The following is a 21,481-nucleotide window of genomic DNA, read 5'->3' on the forward strand; positions in this document are numbered from 1 at the left end:
GCTCTTCCAACTCTATTTCATATTTACTATTCCTGGTATCTATTGTATTTCATTTTGTCTGTAACCTCTTCTCCTAAATAAACCAAAGAAAATGATCATTGTGAATTCTCCATGACTGGACTCCATCATTTGATGCTCTCCTAAATCACATGATTTGGTATTTACAACCACATCATTTTGACATCTGCTGCCACAACTTTCTCCTTTATAACTTTATACTCAATTTGTCTTGCTTGAAGAAGCCAAGATTCTTTTTTATTTTTTCTGTTTTTCCCTCCACTGGTTCTGTTTTAACTTCTGGTTTTAAGCTCAGACCCTTACATTTCTTATTCTAAAAGAATTTTATACTGATATTTTATGTAAATGAGTTATTATAATTCAATCTTGGACAATCTAGCTGAGCTCTGACTGATCTTTAATCCAGAACCATTCTAGGTAGTAAATCAAATCGGATTACTAGTGATGAACTAAATTATGTTGTCTAGTTCACGGTTCTGTATATTCCTAGAAGTGGTTCCCTATGATAGGAATGTACTCTCCATCTCTGCTTTTCAGAAGCTTTATGTCCTTCAATGCTTAGCTGAGGTGGCAACTCCTTCAGGAAACCTTGAACCTCAGTTGTCTGATGCTTTCTTCCTTCTCAAATTAGCTTGTATAACATCTTTCTGTGTACCTGTAGTATCCCTTAGTATCATTTCCTTGAAGTCAAGTACTCTTTTTTGACTCTGCAGCATCTATTAGGGAACTACTCTTTCAGCTTAAACAAGGTAGGAATTAGACCAAGGTGAGTGGTTGAAGAAATTCGTCTGCCAAATCACAGTTGTAACTGTTTTGCAATTTGCAATTTTGAGGAATGGTTAGGGGCGCTTGAGATGTCAAATGGCTTGCCCAAGGTCACTAAGATGTGTCAGATGGGGAAGTGTATTCAAGTCTTGATTCTCCCCCCCCCCCCGCGTTTTGTCCCATTCTACCTCAATGTTCATCATTTATTTCTATTTTCATCTGCAATAGTAGTAAGGTTTATTCCAGAAGTTATCGGACAAAACTTGTCCGTGAGGATATGGAAAATGAGTATCAATCTAGGAATCCCTGAAGATCTTCCTGCGGGTCTGTTTAGGATTAATAGGGAATGTGTCCCGGTGTCCTTCCTTCTGTAGTACTGGGCACTAAAACCCTGCTAAAAGGCATGGCAAGAAGTTAGGAAAAGGTTCACTTGGTGAAAGGTAAAAACCCTTTCCATTTAACGCATTCTAATGGCAGTACTTAGTCTGAAATGGAGCTGCTTGTTTGAAAACTTTGGAGATTTCTCAGCGCAGACCGATCAGATACAGTCCTCGTGAATAGCCCTTGGAGGATAAGATTTCAGGTGAAGAGGGAGCGTTTCATTTTTTAGTTTTTTTTTTTTTGAAGTCCATAAATGGGACCATGAGCAATCATTTTCTTCCTCATCATGACCCAAGCTGTTCTAACCTAAACAGTCTCCCAATTAAGAGACCAAGACGCAGCCCTTGGGTGTCCGGGGAATGCTTTTTGTCCTTTCAAGTCTAAAATAGATGGCAAAAATCAGGATGAATAAATCTAATAAATCCTCCTCCCGCTCCCCGCAGCCCCAGCGGTCTTTGGTTTTGCATTCCCGGAATAGTTGCGAGCATTGCTGTAGGCGCTGGCATTCCCTACTTTTGTTGTTGGTTACTCAGAAAGGATCGGGTTGTTTTGGTGCCAGCAGTGATTCAGGTAGATTTAAATCTCGAGGCCTTTTGAGCGTTGTTGGGCCGATAGACCAGGGTTGCCGAAGTTTGAGACCTTAAGAGTATTAAAACAAATGTGGCAGTGAGAGGTGCGGGGGTGGGGAGGGAGGGCAAGAGCGTAAAGGTAACTTTCCTACGGGACCTGGGAAAATGCAATCTCCAGTCAACTTTTTAACTGAGAACGTGGGGCAGGGTCGCGAATTCCCGGGAAAGGGGCGGACTGCCGGCGTAGCCAGTCCGAGCCCGGACTGCGCTTTCTCGACTGGGGGAGTGACAGGAGGGCGGGTTTTGGGACTGCCCCGGTGTCAGAGTGGTTCATTCTTCTGAATGAGAAGCCGAAGGCGTCGCGCTGGTCACGAGGGACGCGATGGGTTTTGAAAAGATGACCCGCGTATTTAATTCTGGTCTTTTCCAGACCCGGACACGGTGTGACTCACGGGTCACGTTCTTTTCCTCTTTCCTCACCTCTCACTAAGCGCCCACCACCCTCCGCGTCGGGGCGCAGCCCATCCTTCGAAGACACGCCCCACTGGGGGAGAAAATTAGAACAAAATTAAAAAAAGAAAACCAGAACACCTCCACCCCCACGTAGCGCTAAACTTTCTCCAAACTCCTTCCAGGCTTCCGTCAGCCCCGCAACAGCAGAGAGGGGCCAAGCTAGCCGCGGCCGAGAGGAGACCCGAGAGTGCACGCTGCGGTGCGGGGGGTGGGGGGCCGGGGCGGGTCTGTGACTCAGCAGCTGCGCCCCTCCCCCGTCCCGCCCCACCGCTTAATTCCGACGCTCAGGCCGCAGAGAGTAAAAGAACTGCCCCGAGCGTGGAGCTTGCCCACGAGCCCGGCAGCCGCGACGCCCCCTCCTCGCGTACCCCCTCCTCCCGCTCGCTCCCCGCAGCGAGAAGCGCCCGCCGCCCCTCCCCCCGCGCCGCGCGCCAGGACTGGAGAGGCAGCCACAGCAACTGCCGCCGCTGCCGCTGGGAGGAGCCCGGGTTAGCCGCCGCCGCCGCCGCCGCCGCCGCCGCGAAGCTCCTTTGTGAGACCCCGGCCCAGGGAGGGAGGGAGGTAGGTGCCCGGCTCGGGCTCATTTCTGCGCTTGACACACAAAGACCGGAGAGAGCCGGAGGGCAAGTGCCCCGCCGCGGGGCCGCCCTGCCCGCTGCCCCAGTCTTTCTTCTAAGCTTTCCCGCGGAGAGCAGACGGACGCGTGAAGGAGGGAGGGAGGGAGGGAGGATGTCGGGCTGCGAATGACGGGTTTCGAGGGGCCGTCTTCAGCCGGCCGCCTGCGGGGTGCTCCCTTCCCTCTCCTCACCGAGGGCGAGCGGGGGGTCTCAGGGGGTTCCAAGCCCCGCGCTCCCGGGGCTTGTCAGGGGGAAAGTTTCCCGGGGCATCCCCGCGCAGTGAAGAAAAGAGGCGGGGGCCCCTCATCCAGGGAGAGATGCTGCTGCTGCTGCGGAGTGGAAGGAGGGAGTCCGGGAAGGGGGAGGCGGGGAGAGGAAGCCCCTCTGTCAGGGCCGAGGGTTTATTGTTGTTTCTCGGCTCTGAAAATGGAGTGGACGCGATGTGAGGAGGCTTTCATCGCTCTCAACCATGTGCTTCCCCGGTCCCTGCCACCCCCAGCCCTCCGCCAGATGTGGAGTCCGCGGGGCAGGATTCCTGGGAGCGCTGGACCAAGCTGGGACCGGAAGGATGGCAGGAGATAGGTCCGGGCTGGGAAGGGAAAACGCGAACATTTCGGCAAACAAAGGAGGTGGGAGAGTCCCTCTCTACCTAGGCTAGGAGGGGAGGGGGCTTTGTTTCCCAACAAGTCATCTGAAATAACTTCAGTCAGCTTTGGACAGCCTCCCCTCGTCTCCCCGGCACCGAGACTCGCAGTGGGCTACTCGGGACAGGGAAGAAGTCCCCAGTCCTGAGGGGCCCGTTCCATAATCCGGTGCTGGGTCTCTGGCTGGGGTCGTGTGCGCCAAGTCACCGGAGATGGCTTTGAGCTAAATGTTGAACCTTAGACCCCATTAATCAGGTATTTTAAAAATCACAGCGTTGTAGAAATGGGACAGCCTGTGGAGAGCTGACATGGACAGCAGATTGTTTCTTTGCTGCCTGGACAGATAGTCGTCTAACTTAGTGGTGGATGTAGAATTGTCATTCTCCTAGAATAGAAAATGTGCCTATGATAAAGGAGATAACAATTAAGTGAGCAAAGTGACTTATTTTTTGTTTCGTCATATTGGCCTTTCACCAAGAGCAAGCTACAAATCAGTGATGTTTTTTCCTCAGTAGGAATCAGTAAAGTTCTACTGTAGAGCACCTATCCATGCCATGTGCCCAGAGATATTTACGTGTTTACAACGTATTGGTTGTGGTATTTTGTTTCAGTTGCAGTTTAGTGGACTCTGTGATATAGACTTATGGAATTAGAAACAAACTTCTTGTTATCTCCTTTCACATCAGTCTGAAACTTAGTATTTGGTGGCTTTCTATCAGTGGCATACCTTTCAGACCTAAAATGTCATTATGCTAAATTTTTATTTACATATATATACATACATACATAATATATACACATACATAATATATATACATATACACACATATGCCACCGAGCAAATAGCCTTTCATTTGCCTAACATAAACAAGGACTGTGAGAGATAATTCAGCTTTAATTTCATTATTACTTATAGTTCCTCAGAGGTCAAAAAAAAAGTGAGCTAGTAAAACTATTTTATTGAATTAGTTTTATATAAGAGGAAATTCCTTTTTTTTCCCCTTTAGTGATTAAAAGATTGCTCATTGAACACTTTGTATCTCTCATCTTAATTTTTCTGTCAAAAGATTAAAATTCTTAGTTGACTTGTCTTTCTCTTACTATATTGAGTAGTAAGATGCTGTAAGTTGGGAGTTGGGAGGACTTACAAGATGAAAATTGTGGTAATGTGCTCTTATTTGTTCTTGATATCCTTTAAAATGAACAAACTGCTCACATGAAGAACTGCTTTGGAAGAGAAAGGGAAGTGGCTGATGGGGTAGGTAGGGGCATGAAGAATGGTGTTAGTATGGTGGCACAAATATTTTTGATTATTAAAGCAGATTCCAGATAAAAATTAAATAGGAAAACAAAAACCATCAGAATTCCTGAGCCTGATTTTTAGCCGGTCTTTAAAGGGATGAACATGTATAACCTTGCAGAATGGGGGTAATCCTTTTGATTTCCTTTTCTTCAGGTCTTATTTCTCTGTTGGAGCCATGTTCTGCTCCTTCTCTTTTTGATAGGTTGTCCACTCCATCTTTGCTTATTAGGCTGGAAAATGTTTTAAGGGAAGTAACGGAAGTTTGCATTCCTTGAATATTTAAAACTGGATTGAAATTAATTCAAGAGATGCTGTGGGCAATTTGTCTGTTCTGGCTTCCAGGGAGAACCAGGGGGTTGAAAACAGATGACCTTCTATTTTTTAAACCATAAAAAGTAGAGTTGGAAAGGATTTCATGGCTTTTTTTGGGGTATAAGACAGAGAAATATAACTTTGCAAAAAGGATACTTAGTGTACTGTTAAGAGGATGGATTCATATATCCTGGCTTCTACTCTTCTGAAGTGGGGAACACAGCTCTTGTTGTCATGTTGTTCTCTGAGCTCTTGCTGTCATGTTGTTCTCTGAGCTCTTGTTGTCATGTTGTTCTCTGATAGACTTCAAGCTGTGAAAACTTTACATTATACTATGGAAAAAAAAAAAAAAAAAAAGAAGCCTTACATAGCTCCTAAGGAAAGAAGAGGTGCTCTCTCTAGTCAAGCAAGTGTGAAATAGCTGTGGGGAGCTCCAAGTCTCTTGATGGGGCCCCCTGTTCTAGTTCACTTCCTTTTCCTTTCTTATTTCCCTTCTCTCTAATCTTGACTTATTTTTGTTTATATCCTTTGAATAAACTTTTTTTTTTTTTTTTTAAATTCTTTCTGTAGTGGGGAGGAAGTACTGGACTTTGCCCTCTTTTGTGAACTTTTGATTTACTTTTGCCACTTAGGGAGTGCATGAATAAAAGCCCAGAGGAGGAACATTAGAGATCACCTGTTTTAGTCTCATTACACAGAAGAAGAAATTAAAACCCAGATATTTGTCCAAGGTCACAGAGGTAAAATAGTAACAAAGCTGAGATTTGGACCCAGGTCCTCTTGATTCCCTATGTAGGCCTTTTTACAATAAGCCTAGTGCAACCTACTGGGTGAGAGCAGGGGGGGCAGGGAATGGAAGCAACAACTTACTTTTCTCCTCATCGTCTCAGAAGGCGTACTGGTAGTAAAAGGGATGATAAAATCAACATTCCTTGTTGTTTTCCTGGTACATAATGCTAGTTAGCCACAGTGAATATAGCTAAAAGTCTCTAGGGTTAATCTTTGCATTAACTACTTTGCAGTTTTGTAGGAAGCTCACAAGCTCATAACATATAGAGGACCTCCGAGAACATTCAGACCAAACTTTAAACAGGAAAGGAAACTAAAGATGGGAGAGGAGTTAAGTGACTTAGCCAGATCCTCTGATCCCAAGTCCAGAAGGGAAACTTAAACTGAGAGAGGAGTTAAGTGACCTGGCCAGGTCCTCTGCTCCCAAGTCCAGTGAGTTTTTCACTGTGTTGAGTTCAAAGAACAATGTCTGTTATGTAAATATTTATTTAGTAATAGCAGCTGATATTTAGTGCTAGCTTTATACCAGACAATATGCTAAGCACCTTACAAATAATCTCATTTGACTTTTACAACAAGCCTTCAAAGTATATGCTAATATTATTCCCATTTTACAGATAGGGAAAATAACCTTTTGTGACCTTTCCCAGGGTCACAGATGTAGTGAATCTGTTTGAGGCCTTGTTTGAACTCAGGTCTAACTGATCCTAGGCATGATCTGGGCCATTGGCTTACCCTTATTTTCTTTTTGTTTTTTTCCATGTATCCAGGTCACCTAGATGAGATTCTTTATTATACTTTATGATGGATATTTGAGTGTGTCTAAGTGTGTGATAGGGAAAAGACCATGTGAAAAATGCTTTTCAGGTGGCTGATCAATTGTGTCAATAGGGGTCTTAAGAGTGGGATGATTTAAAATTACATCTACAGTGATGAAGTTTATAACCTCAAACTGGTGCTGTGGTGCTTTCCTGTACTTGATTAGACCCTGTCTACTTTGGTGTCCCCTTGAATTATCTGTCCCACTTAGCCTTTCCATACTTTCTATACACTGCAACACACTGGTCCTGGGGCCACAATAGTCACAAGTGATTCTAAGAAAATTCTTGTTGGTATCTAGATGAGGGCTGGTATTCTGGATATGTTTGTAGGGGTGGAGAGAGCATAACTCAGTCTTGTACTTGAATCTAATATGTAATTGAATGGAAAACTGTTTTAGTGAGGATCTGGTAAAGGACAGAAAAAAAAGCTATTTAGAAGCATAGAAGGTAGTTTTGGCTTATTCATTTTTATATATTTTACAGTATTCACTTTGGACATAATAGGTGTTCACTATACCATAAGTGCTCAACAAATATTTATTGAGTAGATATTTTGAAACTAGATAGTTTTTAAATTCCGAAAGGAAAGGGGAAAAAAGTAGAGGAGACAAGCATTTAAGAATGAAGACTGGTTTCCACTTCTTATGTTTTTGGCAGAATTGTTCCAAAGGCTTTGTTACAAACCTTTTATATATCAGCTTACAGCAACATCTAACCATCTAGTGCCATCCATAAAATTGATAATTTAAGATTTGGGGAGATAATTGAGAAATAGTAGCATTCTCTAATAACATAATACATAATAATATTTATCTACTGTGAATGAGGGAACTATGTATTTGATGTAGTCATTTTATTTGAAGTCTTGTTTGTAATTGCCCAGGTATCATCAGTTAAGATTCCTGATTCTGTTCTAACTCATGATAGGTCCCTGGATATCTCATTTTACTATTTTTCTAGTTTCTCTTCTATCTCTAAATGAAGAAATGTGAAGAAAAATTATTCTTATAGTGATTGTGAAACTTAACTAACTGAAGTGCAATGTTTCTGAGATCATCTCAGCTCCTTAGACAGGTGTTGAAATGAAGTATAGGTTATAGTCTTGCAACTTCTACTACCTTCCTCAGTCTTTTTCTTCCTTTTTTAATATGCATAGTTTCTGACAGATACAAAATCCAGAATTCACATATGAGAAAAAAAGTATGTGAATTCTAGGTTTCTATTTGTCCTTATTCCTTATTAGATACTAGATTCTTTTTCTAGTGTATTAGCCATTCTGTCTTTCATTATACGTAGAAGCATAAGTTATGAGATATAAGATTGGACAGGAATGAACCCTTGGATACAAGAGTACAATAAGAAGACCAAGTTGTCTTGGTTTCTGCTCCATGCCATTTTGCATCTCAGTCTTTTTGTAACTAAATAAATAGCTGCATAGATCATGACATAAACATCATTGATACTTGCTCTTTATAATTTGTTCTTTTCTTTGTGAACAGGCCCCTCCAGTTCTGTTCTTGTCAGAATTAGCCAAATGACTAGTTTAATATCTGGACCTTAGTTTAATATCTGGACCTTGATTTCCTCATCTCTACACAAGTTGAATTGTAAAATAAGCATTCTGTCTACTTCCTCTTACTTTGATGCTTCATTGTGTCCTGATGTTAACACAGGTTCTTCAAGATTATAACAGAGGGATGTAAGACTTTCTGATTAAGCTAGTGCACAGGTGCAAGGTATGATGAACGGTCATCTGGCGACCTGCCTATTTAAGTTAGAGAAATCCATCACTTGGCTGATCTCAGGGCAATCAGCTTTTATCTACGAAAAAGTTTTACTAATTATAGAAGGGTTATAATCTAAATTTATAGAAAGAAATATTTATCAAATTAATCAACCACAAGTTAATAAGTATGTGCTACTTGCCAGCCATTGCTCTAGATCCTGGAACTGCAAAAAAAAAAAAAAAAATGCCTCTACCCTTAAGGATCTTATATTCTGATGTTAGAGACGTGTATAAATAGGAACATATAAGAAACATGCAGAGTAGATAGGATAACCTTAGAAAGCAAGATACTAGCTCCTTGATTAGAATGATGTATAGGTTGTCTCAAAAATTAGGACTTTTGGGTCTCCCTGTTTAAATTATTTGTTAAAGCTTCAAGTTACAAGAAGACTTTTGGGATACCCTTTATAAATATCTACTTTAAAATATCTAATAAATGCTGTAGGAGCTGATGAGAGAATAAATGTTGATAAGAGAATGCTTTGCATAATATTTGTATAGGAAATGTTAGATGTCATAGGCAGGACTTTAATCCCAGCCTCCCCACTTCAAGTTGGATGTTGAGATGGAATAAGGCACTCCTGAATTATTGAATAAAGGAAGTTTACTGTATTTTAACACAGTTAAATGTATTTACTAAAAATTGTGATTCTCAGCTTCACTGGATTCAGCCTGGTAGGCAGATAAGGTCTGGACATCAGGGTAAGGTTACTTGAAGGTTTTAGTTAACTGCCAAAACTGACAAGGACCAATGAGTTGAATGGGGGAGTAGGAGCAGGGTGGAGGGTGAAGTCCAGAAAGTCAGGGAAACTGAACTGAGAAATGCTGGCACACTAGATAACAGAAGAAAATACCTTTGCTTTTCAACAATATCTTTCCTATAGAAGAACAAGAAAAGGTGATCTACATCACTAGAATTAACTCTCATTAGAATAAGTAGTTTTCTTAAAAGTGTAATATAAGATTCTCAAATCTATTTGATTCTTTTGCCCTTTGATGGCTATTGGAATTACAGATGGGACAGCACTCTTAACCAGGAAATAATATTTTATGATCAGAGGGGAGGAAAAGATTATGTGTGTATTATACATTTTAATTCTAGAGTTAACTAAATAGAAATTATAGTGTAATCTTAGTGTGATCTATTTATGTAGCATTCTTGTAGGAACTCTGTTGAAACTGAATTTCCCTTAATTAAAAACATACAGCTACATAATTAGGCAAGGCTTGTTTTTGAAAAAACAAACAAACAAACAAAAAAACTATTTATTGTAAATATCAGCTTGATGGGAAATGACCATATTCAACAAGATAGTTGGCTTTTTACCATCTTTGTGTGCACATTAACCATATTTCATCATTTGTCCCCACATATGCATAGTATCCTCATTTAAAAAAATACATATTAATTTCTATGAATTCTCTTGGCTCTGTGAAGAGACCCAAAGGTCAACATCTGTTATTGGCTTTAGCTCGTCATATCTCTTTAGAGAACATTAGAGCTGGGAATGGACTTGAAGATCATCTAGTCTAGTTCCATTATTTTGCAAAGCTGTTCATTGGTTATTGAAAATACTTTTTTTTTTTTTTTTTTTTTTTTTTTAATAAATAATATTTGGTAATAGTTCATTAAAAAAGATACTGAATTGGGATTTGAGACCTGGCTTCTCCTTCTGGCCCAGTCACTGAAGTATGAGTCCTAGTGTCCTTATTATAAAATGAGGGGTAGATACAGTGAAGGTGGTTTGAAGTAGTTATTAAAAGGATTTTTCAAACTCAAAAGTGTATGATTGCCACATCTTTAAACAGAATACCCCTCTCAAGAGTTAATTCTAGTTCTATGATGACCACATGACACAGATTTTCCAGGCCAGACCTGATTTCAAGAAAAAAAAAAAAAAAAAGTGTACTTTTAAAAATGAGGCCTTACAAAAGGAATATCCTTTCTTAACCTACATGTCCTGTTTTTTTTTTTTTTTTTTTAAGTTCAGAAAATAGGGTCACTTTTAGACTAAAGAGGAATTTGGAAGTTCAAGGGGATCAAAGCCACAAACTTTACCCTATTTAAATCTAAACTTTGGCTCATTCTTGGTAAAGTCAGTGATGCTTAGCAATGTTGTGCTTCAGTTTCCCTAATTTCTACAATGACTAGAAATTGTAATTAATCTTTTCAAAGAGAATAAAATTTTAAATTTTGGCTTAATTCTTCATTTTGATTTGAAATAAATGTTCAGTCATTTCAGTTGTAACTGACTCTTCTTGACTAGTTTGTCATTTTCTTCTCCAACTCGTTTTATAGATGAGGAAACTGAGGCAAACAGAATTAAGTGACTTGCCTAGCATCACACAGCTATTAAGTGTCTGAGGCTAAATTTGAACTTAGCAAGATGAGTATTCCTGATTCTATGCCTTGTGCTCTATCCATTGCTTTTGAGTAACATATTTTAAGAGAAGATACAAATTATGTATGGCAACTTTTAAATTAAAGTACAAATTAAATGCATCTGGTAGGCACTTCATTCTGGTAGCCACTAAAGTACAATATCTTATGTCATAACCTTTATTTTTCTGTAGTTAAGTTGAAGATACCCAGGGCAATTCAAGGCAATCAATTTATTAAAACAAAACAAAACAACACCCAAAACATTAAGCACCTACTTTTATGTAGGCAGAATGATAAAATGTCAGGTTTGTCAAGGATGCTTTTAGGTTTTTTCTCTCCCTTTTTACTATCCAGAAACTAAAGCATATATGTCAGTATATTCTAAAACATGTTAAATGGCAGCATTGGTGACAATGGAAAGAACCCTGGACTTGAAGCCTGAAGCAGCTAGGTGATTCTGTGAGGAAGAGGAGTAATCTTGGGAAGACCTCAGTTCAGATATTGCTTAAGCTGTATAAGCTAAGTCTGAGTCCTCATCTGTAAAATGGGGCTAATAGCATTTTCTTCACCCTGTTCTGAGAATCAAATGAGATAACAAATAAATCATGATTTACAAAGCTCAAAGTGCTACATAAATGCTAACTTCTTATTAATTACTATGGAGGTTTGAATTCCTTTTCATCCATTAACTGAGTTCTGTTCTCTTGGGCAAGTCACAAGACTACTCCAGTACTCAAATTTTTCAATTGTAAAATTGGAATTGGCTTATCAGCCTCATGGGATTATTATGAGGAAAGGTCTTCTTTCATTATACCCTGCTGTCTGGATAGCGCATTTCACTTTTAAAGGTTATCTAGAAAACTTTGAACTAATGCTTTCCTTTGCATGAGATTACTTTCAGCAACTAGAAACTTTGAATTGGAAAGAAGACATATTACCTTCATGGCTTTATTGTAAGGGCAGAGGTGGCCTTGTGTTCTGGGATCTCTGAGGGTAGTATGACATTTGACATAAGCTTAGACTGGATCTGTTAAGCTAACAGACTTTAATAACAACCACGTGACATTTAGAATGGTTGAATGACTTTAGGATGAACCTAGGTAAATGGGAAATGCATTTCAGTAGAAAAGACTGGCTGGCAGGTGGTGAATTTATAATGTCCATGAAGACCCATGAAACTGATATATTATTGAGACATTTGAAATCGTCACCAATGATTTTAATTTTCAAAGTTTAGAAAAGCAGGAATCTCCCCAATAGGATTTTGTTAATCCACTTTTCTTGGCCTTCTCTTCCCCTTGCTCTTAAATGATACCAGGTACAAAAGGTACAAAAAGAAATCCCTTAATCTAAGGCGAGATATTGTCATGATATGTGGTTATGAGGAGGATTTCTACTCATAGAAATAATGCTTTGGGGGAACAAGGAGTTTGGTATTCATGGGGTGTTTACATATATTGTATGTTTTAGACAGATTTATGTATAGCTATATCAACACACATATTTAGGGACTTTTTCTTATTTTTTAAAAGTTACTAGTTTAATATGATGGCCTTTCCTTACAACATCCCTGACAAGGAGTGCAGTCTCTGTCAGTTTCTGATGGAGAATTTATTACATTGGGAAGTCTGAGCCTGTTGGCTTGAAGTCTGGACAACTTCATGTTATTCCGCTATCTCTTTTATTATCCTAGTTTTAACTTGTAGGTCATTTTTATTACAATCTTCCTAGTCCTAGTTCAGTGTCTAGTTGGTAGAATTATTTGTTTCTCCTCACCGCCTGCTGGAATCATTGCTTTTGTGAGGTTCTGGTGTTCTGAATAGGTGTTAACTAGCATAGATTGAACAGAGCCCTGACATTTCAATCTGAGAACTAACTCTTCTAATATAATTAAGATTTCTATGTATTTCTGTGTATTCTTTAGGCTTTTATTGTTAAAGTTAAGCACAGATACTTTAAAACATAGTAAGCAAATTGCTTTTATGCTTTCAACTTGGTTCATTCATAAACTACTTGTATTTTTATACTTTGTTTTTTAAATGTTTTCCTTACATTTTAAAATTTGAGATATGTGATGATTGAAATATTAAGGGTTTTTCTCCTATTTTGTGCTAGAAACAAAACTGGCCTATAAGGTTTAGAACATGTTGCCTACATGGGCTTTTTTGGGGACTATAATACATAATAGAATAATTTCAAATATTTTCTATTTATATTCTCACATGTTGGACTCTTCTTGTTTCATCAAAATTATGAAAAAATGTATATTTTTAGAGTGCATATTAAATAGTTGAATTATATCTGGCACTTAGTCATTGATTTGCTGATTCAAAAGTGATAAATATTTTCTTTAAAATCCCTAAAATTCTTCTAAAATATGTCATTTTAGTCTTATAGTAATTGAGGTTTTTTAAAAAAATAAAATCTTAAGATTAGAATGAGTCTAATAAAGTCTAATAATAATGACACATCTTAATAAAGCACCTTTTTTTGTATTAATACACTTATATTCCATGTTTCTTCTTGCTACCAAAAAAGTCCCTAAACTTCACAGAAAAAACAATGAGATAATGACCTGTTTTGAAATGATTTTTGTTATGTGTGAACTGCTCCACTTCTGTTGTTATATCCCTAACATAGTATTTGACATTTAGTAGATGCTTATTGATAGATTAAATGTCCACACTTTGGTTTAAATATTAATACACGAGATTAATGTGTTGTGTGCCTGAGAGGCACTCTTATTAACCAAGGAGAACCAATTTTTTAGGGCTAATCAAATTTTTGGCATCATTAAATATATTCATTCTATTTTCTTGGCTTTTGAAAGGCACTTGCCACATGATTATTACTCATTATATGTGTTCAGTAAGTTTACATATGTACATTATATTAAACGTTGACTCCTTTGGATATGAATAAGTTTGAGTACTCTGTGTGTGTGTGTGTGTGTGTGTGTGTGTGTGTGTGTGTGTGTTTTGTATGTGTAGTGTTTTCTCTAGTTGAGGATTATGTTTCCTTGTGTTTTCCCAAGAATTTGAGTTGTTTTTTAAAATTGTTTTATATACAATGTTGTTACCATGTAAATTGTTTAGGTGTGCTTTCCTTACCCTGCATCAGTTTATTCAAGTCGGTTTCTCCAAAACTATTCTTTTTGTCATTTCTTTGGGTTGTGATATTCTGTTATATTCTTATACCATAATTTGTTCAGTCATACCCCAGTTCATGGGTACTTTCTTTATATCTAGTTCTTTGCTGCTGCTGAAAGAGCTACTATGAAAATGTTTTAAATATAGGTATCTTTTTTTTTTCTTTCTTTCTCTGTTTTCTTTTTGGCATATAGGTCTAGAAGTAATATCCCTTGATTAAAAAGTCAGTTTAGTGTTTGAGGTGGTGGAAGGGGAGGGTATAAATAGTTTCAACTACTTCCCAATCCCTATCAGTGCTCCTCTAACAATTTTCATTTTTAATTCTCTACTTTTAACTTTAAGCATCAGTGGATCTATGGTTTTATCAGTATGGGGATTATCTACTTCGGTACTGATCACAATCCATCTATATTTTCTCATTTTATTATGGTTCTTATATTCAGGTTTTCTTGTAAGTCTTTCATGCTACTGGAACAAGTCTAGAGTTGGAGTCAGAGGACCTGGGTTTTTAATTGAGAACCTCCTTGTATTACCTTGGACAACTTAGTTAATCTCTCTTATACTTTGTTTCTTTATTTTAAAAATGATTGACTTGGATTATATAAGATCTTTTGTATTGCTAATTATTTTCTTATCTTTTCATGGCCACCAGTGCATCTCTTAGGTTGTATCTTGAGTTTTACTACATGACCCATCTCTTAAAAAATACCCTATTTAAGTCTGGAAGTGATTCTCAAGTTCTTAAAGACTCTTCCTTTGTAGAACTCAAGTTTCAGCAGACTATTTCTAGTTAGAAAGGCTTTTCCAGGATGGTCTCAGCATCAGATTGAGTCAGTTGTCCATGGACAAACCAAGCTAACTAAATATGTAGAGGCCACAATTGATAGGCTATTTGATGGTGAATTCTTTTGGCATGGAATTTCATGAAAACAATACAGAATTTTTTTGAAAATGTTAACAAATCACATAAGATATTTCACAGTGTTATTTCATAGATAGGCAGGAGAAAGAGAAATGAAGAAGGTGATGTGAGATAGAAAAAGTATTGTAATCTCTATTTTTGCTAAAGTTCTGAATGACAAAGATAAAATTAATACTGCTTTCTCTGGGGAAAACTAATTCCTTAGAGTTTTGTGGAGCAAATATTGCTATAAGTTGTTATAGCCAAGTACATTCTTTTTCCCTTCTATTTTCAATGATGCAAAAACCCTAAAAGCCTTTCTCTGAGGAGCAGTGTGGGAAAAATAGTGCTTTGATGGAGTAAAAAATCTTTATCTTGTGCCAGATATAATTCAACTATTTAATCTGCGCTCTAAAATATACATTTTTTCATAATTTTGATGAAACAAGAAGAATCCAACATGTGATTTTTACCCCATCAAAGCACTATTAGTTTATTGCCTCTAAAGGTGATAAACATTGTTTCTGCAGTTAAAAGCATAAATGATTTCTTCTTCTCCCTTCCCCCCATAAGTGTGATGAAGTTAAGCGAAAGAGGCATAGACAAAAAATATTCTATCCCTGATCATGACTTAACTGAAAGGGGAATCAAACAGACTCTTGATTTGATGCACTAAGCTTCTGAAAACATTCCATGAATGAAAATAAGGAAATCTTTTCTAGATGATATTGCCAAGACCAGAGATATTAAGTGATTTGTTTAGGGCCACTCTGGAGTAAGTAATAGACAGGGTATGAATTTGGATCTTATGACACTTCTTTCTGCCTTGCTGCCTGCTTCCTGATGATAAAGTGAGCCTCTTCTTCCTTGAGTGCTGTTCTGTTTGTCCTTTGTCAGTAACTATTTTAAACATAGTTTGGTTGTTGGGATCCAGGATTTTCAACAGTAGTCAGGAATTCCTATTTTAACAGTTGTAGTCCAATTTGTTTTTTCTACCTCTTTTATATCTCCATAGTTCTTAAGGTATCAACAAAACCCAACTCCCTAGGGAGTCCTTTAAAATAAAAAGCAGCTTACAGACTCGGATTTCCTCAGCTTTTGGATCACTTTGTTTTGTCTTTATCTCCTCTGTCCCTGTCATATAGTAGGTACTTAAATAAATGCTTCTTTAATTACATGCATGAGTTATGGTACTCTGGTTATTCAAATATGATTTCCCATGTATTTTTAAGGTTGCTAAAGCTAAAGTTCTTTTCCTTAGTTTTTTTTTCATAATAAACTTTTTCAACCCCCTCCTTTTAAGGTAACTGTAAGTAATGTGCAGGTTGCTGGGATTGCATTATGTCTCCTTTCCGCTTTCCCGTCCTGTATTTAGGATCTCCATAGAACAGTTTTCACCATGACCATTTTAGTTACTCCTTTAAAGGAAAAAAAAAAAAACTCAATAAAATTGAGAGCTACTGAATGAAAGTGAAGTAATGTTTGCTGCTTCTCAGGAGAGATAGTCTTCCAAAGATAGAATATTAAAATGGAAAAGGAGGAAAAAACACTTGAGTCCTCAGTGTTTTTTATATAAATACAAATTTCACATTTAAGTCACTCTACAGCCTTGATTTTTACCTACTTTTTCCAACCTTATTTTATACTACCTACCCTTTGTAAATCTTATGTTTCCAACTAGATTCATTAATATTGGGGAATTGCCAAATTAAGTATTCCAGTTCCCACTTATATTTTAACAAAGGTATCCTCTTTCTCTTTTGTACAGCTTAGAATATTGGACTTCTTTCAGGGTTCAGCTTGGAGAACCAGATTTATTGTGAACTTTCCTAGATTCATTGTTTATGTTCTTTCCCTTATCAAATAGTATTTCTTTTACTTGTAATGTTGTCTTTTCCATAAAAATATAGCAGATATTTAGATTGGAGAGAGCAAGAGCTATTTAATTTATTGCTATATCTTCAATGCCTGGGATAGTATTTTTAATGTAGTAGACATATTTATTGAGTTGAATATTGAATCTATTGAAGACTAGGGTGGCAACCATTATAGAGAACAATTTGGAACTATGCCCAAATGGCTACAAAACTGTGCATATTCTTTCATCCAGCAGTGTCTCTGCAGGATCTGTATCCCAAAGAAGTCATTAAAGAGGGAAAAGGACTCATATATGCAAAAAATGTTTGTAGCAACTTTATTGTGGCAAGGAATTGTAAATTGAAGGGATGTCTATCAATAAATTGGGTAATGGCTGCATAAGTTATGGTATACGAATGTAATGGAATTTTATTGTTCTCTAAGAAATGATGAACACGATGATTTCAGAAAAACCTGGAAAGACCTATGTGAACTGATGCTAAGTGAAGTGAGGAGAACCAAGAGAACATTGTACATAGTGATAACAAGATTATGTTATGATGAAATGTGATGGACTTGGATCTTTTAAACAATGAGGTAATTTAAAGCAATTGAAATAGATTTGTGAGGGAGAGAGCTATCTGTATCCAGAGAGCTATGGAGACTGAATGAGGATCAAAGCATAGTATTTTCAATTTTTTGCTAATTGTTGTTTGTTTGCTTGTTTATTTTTTTCTTGTTTTTTTTTTTTTCCTCTTTGTGATTTTTCTTGTGCAGCATGACAAATATGGAAATATCTTTAGAAGATTTGCACATTTTTAACCCATATCGGATTGCTTGTCTTGGGAAAGACAGAAGGGGAGAAAACTTTGGAACACAAGGTTTTCCAAAGACATATGTTGAAAACTATCTTTGCATGTATTTGAATAAATAAAATGCTATTAAAAAAAAGAGTAGGATGGTAAATTGGCAGCCTGTTTTCAGGGGGTGTGAGGGCTAAATTTCTAATTTCTTAATTGGTTAAATGTTGGTTACATTGAATCTAAGCTTTAAGTGGATGTTGGGTTTTTTGGTTTGTTTTTTTTTTAGCTAGAGAACCATTGACAAATGGTATTTCTTCTGGTTATATGGCTATTTCATTTTGTAATTATTCTAAATTTTTATATTTACTTACTTTTTTAATAGGGACACTGAAAGCTTATGGGGTTTTTATTTATTCCCACCAACTCCGTTTCATATTTTTATTCACCAGCAATATAAATGTGATGAATTCAGGATGATTATAGGTTGGGGGATTAAGAAATGTTGGATAATTTGCCTAGAGTTTCAAAATGAAACTGTCTCAGTTTCACTTGTGCATTCAGACCACTCATTCCTTTTCAGTAAAGATTTTTAAATGAATTTGAGTTGTCCTAGGGAAACTAATTTAAAATACAGCTGTTCAATAATATTTAAATACTGTTATTCTAAAAGAGGTGTCTGAGAATTGCATTTTGATTTATTTGTTGTCTATTTTATTTGTTGATGCATTAAAAAAAAGTAATTTCTCCAATATACATATTGTCAACAGGCATTCCTTAACTGCATGTAGAAATCAACCTTTGTAACAAAGTAAACCTGATCAATAAAGTAATCATAACTAATAGCACACATTACATATTGTAACCATAGTCAGCTTTCTCTTTGCTAAGGGGAATGTTTTGTCTCTCATCTGTTAAGATTGGTCATTGTATTTAGTTTGAATTCACATGTCTTTTATTGTTGTTTTACTTTGTTGTATTTAGCAAGTATCTTCTCATTGTCCTTCTGATTTCAATTTGTATGTTTTCTCTGAATTTTTCCATTTTTTGTTACTATACAATTATATATGTATTATATTTTTTTCACCAGTCACTAGTTGGTAGGTAAGGTTACACACATTGTTTCCAATTTTTTGCTAGAGAAAGATGTGCTACAATAAAATTTTGGTGTCTTTAACTTCCTGGTGATATAATGCCATTAGAGGAATAACTTTGTAAAAGAGTATGAACAATTTTTTTTGAATTTTTTTGAATTTTTTTATTGAATAATTTCAAACTTATTTTCCACAAACTATTGGATGAATGCAAAACTCAGGAATAGTATATTTGTGGGTCTCCTTCCCCCATAAAACCTCTACAACATTCAGTCCACAAAAACATATTAAGTGTCTACTATGTGCCAGATACTGGGTATATAAGGCAAAAAAAGAAATAGTTCCCCCCTTCCCCTTTTTCTCACCCCACCTCCCCAAAAGAAACTTAACTTCTTTTTGAAAAGTCATATGAATACTTACATGTATCCGATATAAATAGAAGATAATATTTGGTATGGGGAAACACTAACATTGACTTCAATTTTTTGAGGTAAAGCTTTCATGGTTGTTTTTTAAATTGTGTATCTAATAATTTGGAGTATTCATTTGATTTTTTTCAGATTAATATTGAACTTAAATACAAAAGATTAAAAAAATTTCCAAGTATACATTACAGCATGAACAAAAAGTGCAGTATAAAACCATGAATTTTTACTTCAAACAAACAAACTATAAATAGAAGACTGAGAATTGAAAATTCTAGTCTCTCCAGATTTTCCCCACAAACAAAATAAAATTTCACCTCAGGGCTAAGGTATACTGATGAAAGATAAATAAGACTTAGAATACTCAGAACAGAATTGGGGTCTAAGAAGAAATAACCCAAGATCGAGGTTTAACCTGTGTAAACACCTCCAGGCTAGTTCTTTTGAAACACCAAGCCGGGGAGTTCTGGGACAAGTTTCTAAGGTAGTTTCTGCCTGAACCACAGGAACTTTCATTTCTTGAAACAAGGAGAGTCAGGGTCCAAATTAAGGAAGGCTGGGGGAACCTCTGATGATAAGTAACTCCAGGTTCACTTGAGCAGGCAAAGGAGAAAGTTACTTTCTGTGGTTGGGTTCAGTAGGAATAAGGAAAATGGGATTCATCTTTAAAGGAGAATATTGAAGTTAAAAAAATATCCCCTTACCCCAAAGAGTAATATTAAGTGGTTACTATTCCCAAAAGAATTTGTAAAATAAATAAAAGAAGACATTAAAAATTAAATGAGAAAGATTGAGGAAAAGCTAAAAAAAATCAACTCAAGAAAAAGAAGATTATGAAAAGGAAGTAAGCTAACTAGAAAAAGAGAAAGAGTCCTAAAGCAAAAAATGATTTTGAAAATTAGAATTGGGCAAGGGGATGCCAATGAATTTACAAAAGACTAAAAATAATTCATGTAAGAAAAATAACAGATCTGAAGAATAGATCAAGAATAGAAAACATAAGAATAATTGGACCCCCTGAAAGATGATCAAAGAAAAAACCTTGACACAATAATGCAAGAAATAATCACAGAAAAATTTCCTAAAGTGATAGAATGAGAGTGGAAATTAGAATTAGAAAAAATTTCATTTCAAAGAGAGCTTATAAAGAAAACACATAGGAACACTATTGCTAAATTTAGACCAAAGAAAGAAATCTTAAAAAATTCAAATATACTGGAGCTGCTGCTACAAGATTTGTCAGCAACTACAATAAAAAAAACTGCAGATGCTGGACTATTATATGTTAATTAAAAGCATTAATTTCATAAATTAAATATTAAATATTATATCCAGCAAAGTTTAATATTGAATGAAAAAGATTGGACATTCAATAAACTCCTAAGATTTTCCAGATTTTGCCTCAAAACTGAACTGAATAGAAAATTTAACATATAAAAGCCAATATCCAAAACTAATGTCAAGAGACTCAACAAGGACAAACTGTTTAAATGTGGAAATGTAAACCAGATCTCTTAAGATTGACATCAAGAATTGGATAGTCCAAAAGAAAAATCGGGGCAGAGCTGAGTATGATCTGACTCAAAAAAATAAAACTCTAGAAAAAAGCAAAAATAATTACACTGTTTGAATAGGTGCAAGAGCGTGAATTTTTGAAATTTGCAAAGCACTTTACAAATATTTTCACTTTATTCACATAACACTAGAGATTTGTGCTTTTTTAACCCCCATTTTACAGAAGAGGAAGTTGAGGTAGAAGTTAAGTGACCTGTACAGCAGGTTCATCCAACTAGTATAATTGTGTATAATTGTCTGAGGTTGGATTTGAACTAGTATTCTTGATTACAGGTTCTGCTCCATAATACACTGTGCAACTTTTGACCATTTATGTTTTGGGAATGACTTTTAGTCTGGCATATTTGAGTCAAATTATTCTTTGTCTTAAATATCAGATATTTATTGGGGCTATTTTATATAAAGTGATTTTTTTTCTCCCTCTCATTTAAGACTTTCTATTAGAGTTGCATTAATTTTATATTATCAAGATTATTGTCGGTTTTTCCCCATAATTGAATTGTTTTGGATTTTTCCCCAGTCATAAATGTTACGGTAACTTTTATGTTTTTTATTTCTTTGGACTTTATTATAGTAAGTGATGGAAGGTGAGTATGTCTTTAAGAAGAATATTTAAAAATTAGAAAGTTACTTAGCCTGATAGCTAAATAGCTTGATTTAGGCTTCACTTTTTAGTAAAAGTTTTTCTAAATGTACGCATTTAGTTTTCACATTGATAGAAAAAGAGAAGAGAATATGTGGTGCTTCTCCATTAAAATTTGTTAAAGTTGAAAAGAGAA

General features: G+C 36.5%; 1 protein-coding gene across 1 annotated transcript in view; it reads left to right on the plus strand.

Annotated features, from left to right (window-relative positions):
• Positions 1–2,135: 2,135 nt before the first annotated feature.
• The window catches only part of FAM107B (family with sequence similarity 107 member B), an 81,268-nt gene continuing 61,922 nt past the window's right edge, over positions 2,136–21,481 (plus strand). Inside the window, exon 1 of the mRNA XM_074268571.1 lies at positions 2,136–2,807. The gene's annotated coding sequence lies outside the window, so the exon portion shown is untranslated. The remainder of the gene's footprint in view (positions 2,808–21,481) is intronic.

This window comes from Sminthopsis crassicaudata, chromosome 5 (genome assembly GCF_048593235.1).
Source record: "Sminthopsis crassicaudata isolate SCR6 chromosome 5, ASM4859323v1, whole genome shotgun sequence".
NCBI lineage: Eukaryota > Metazoa > Chordata > Mammalia > Dasyuromorphia > Dasyuridae > Sminthopsis > Sminthopsis crassicaudata.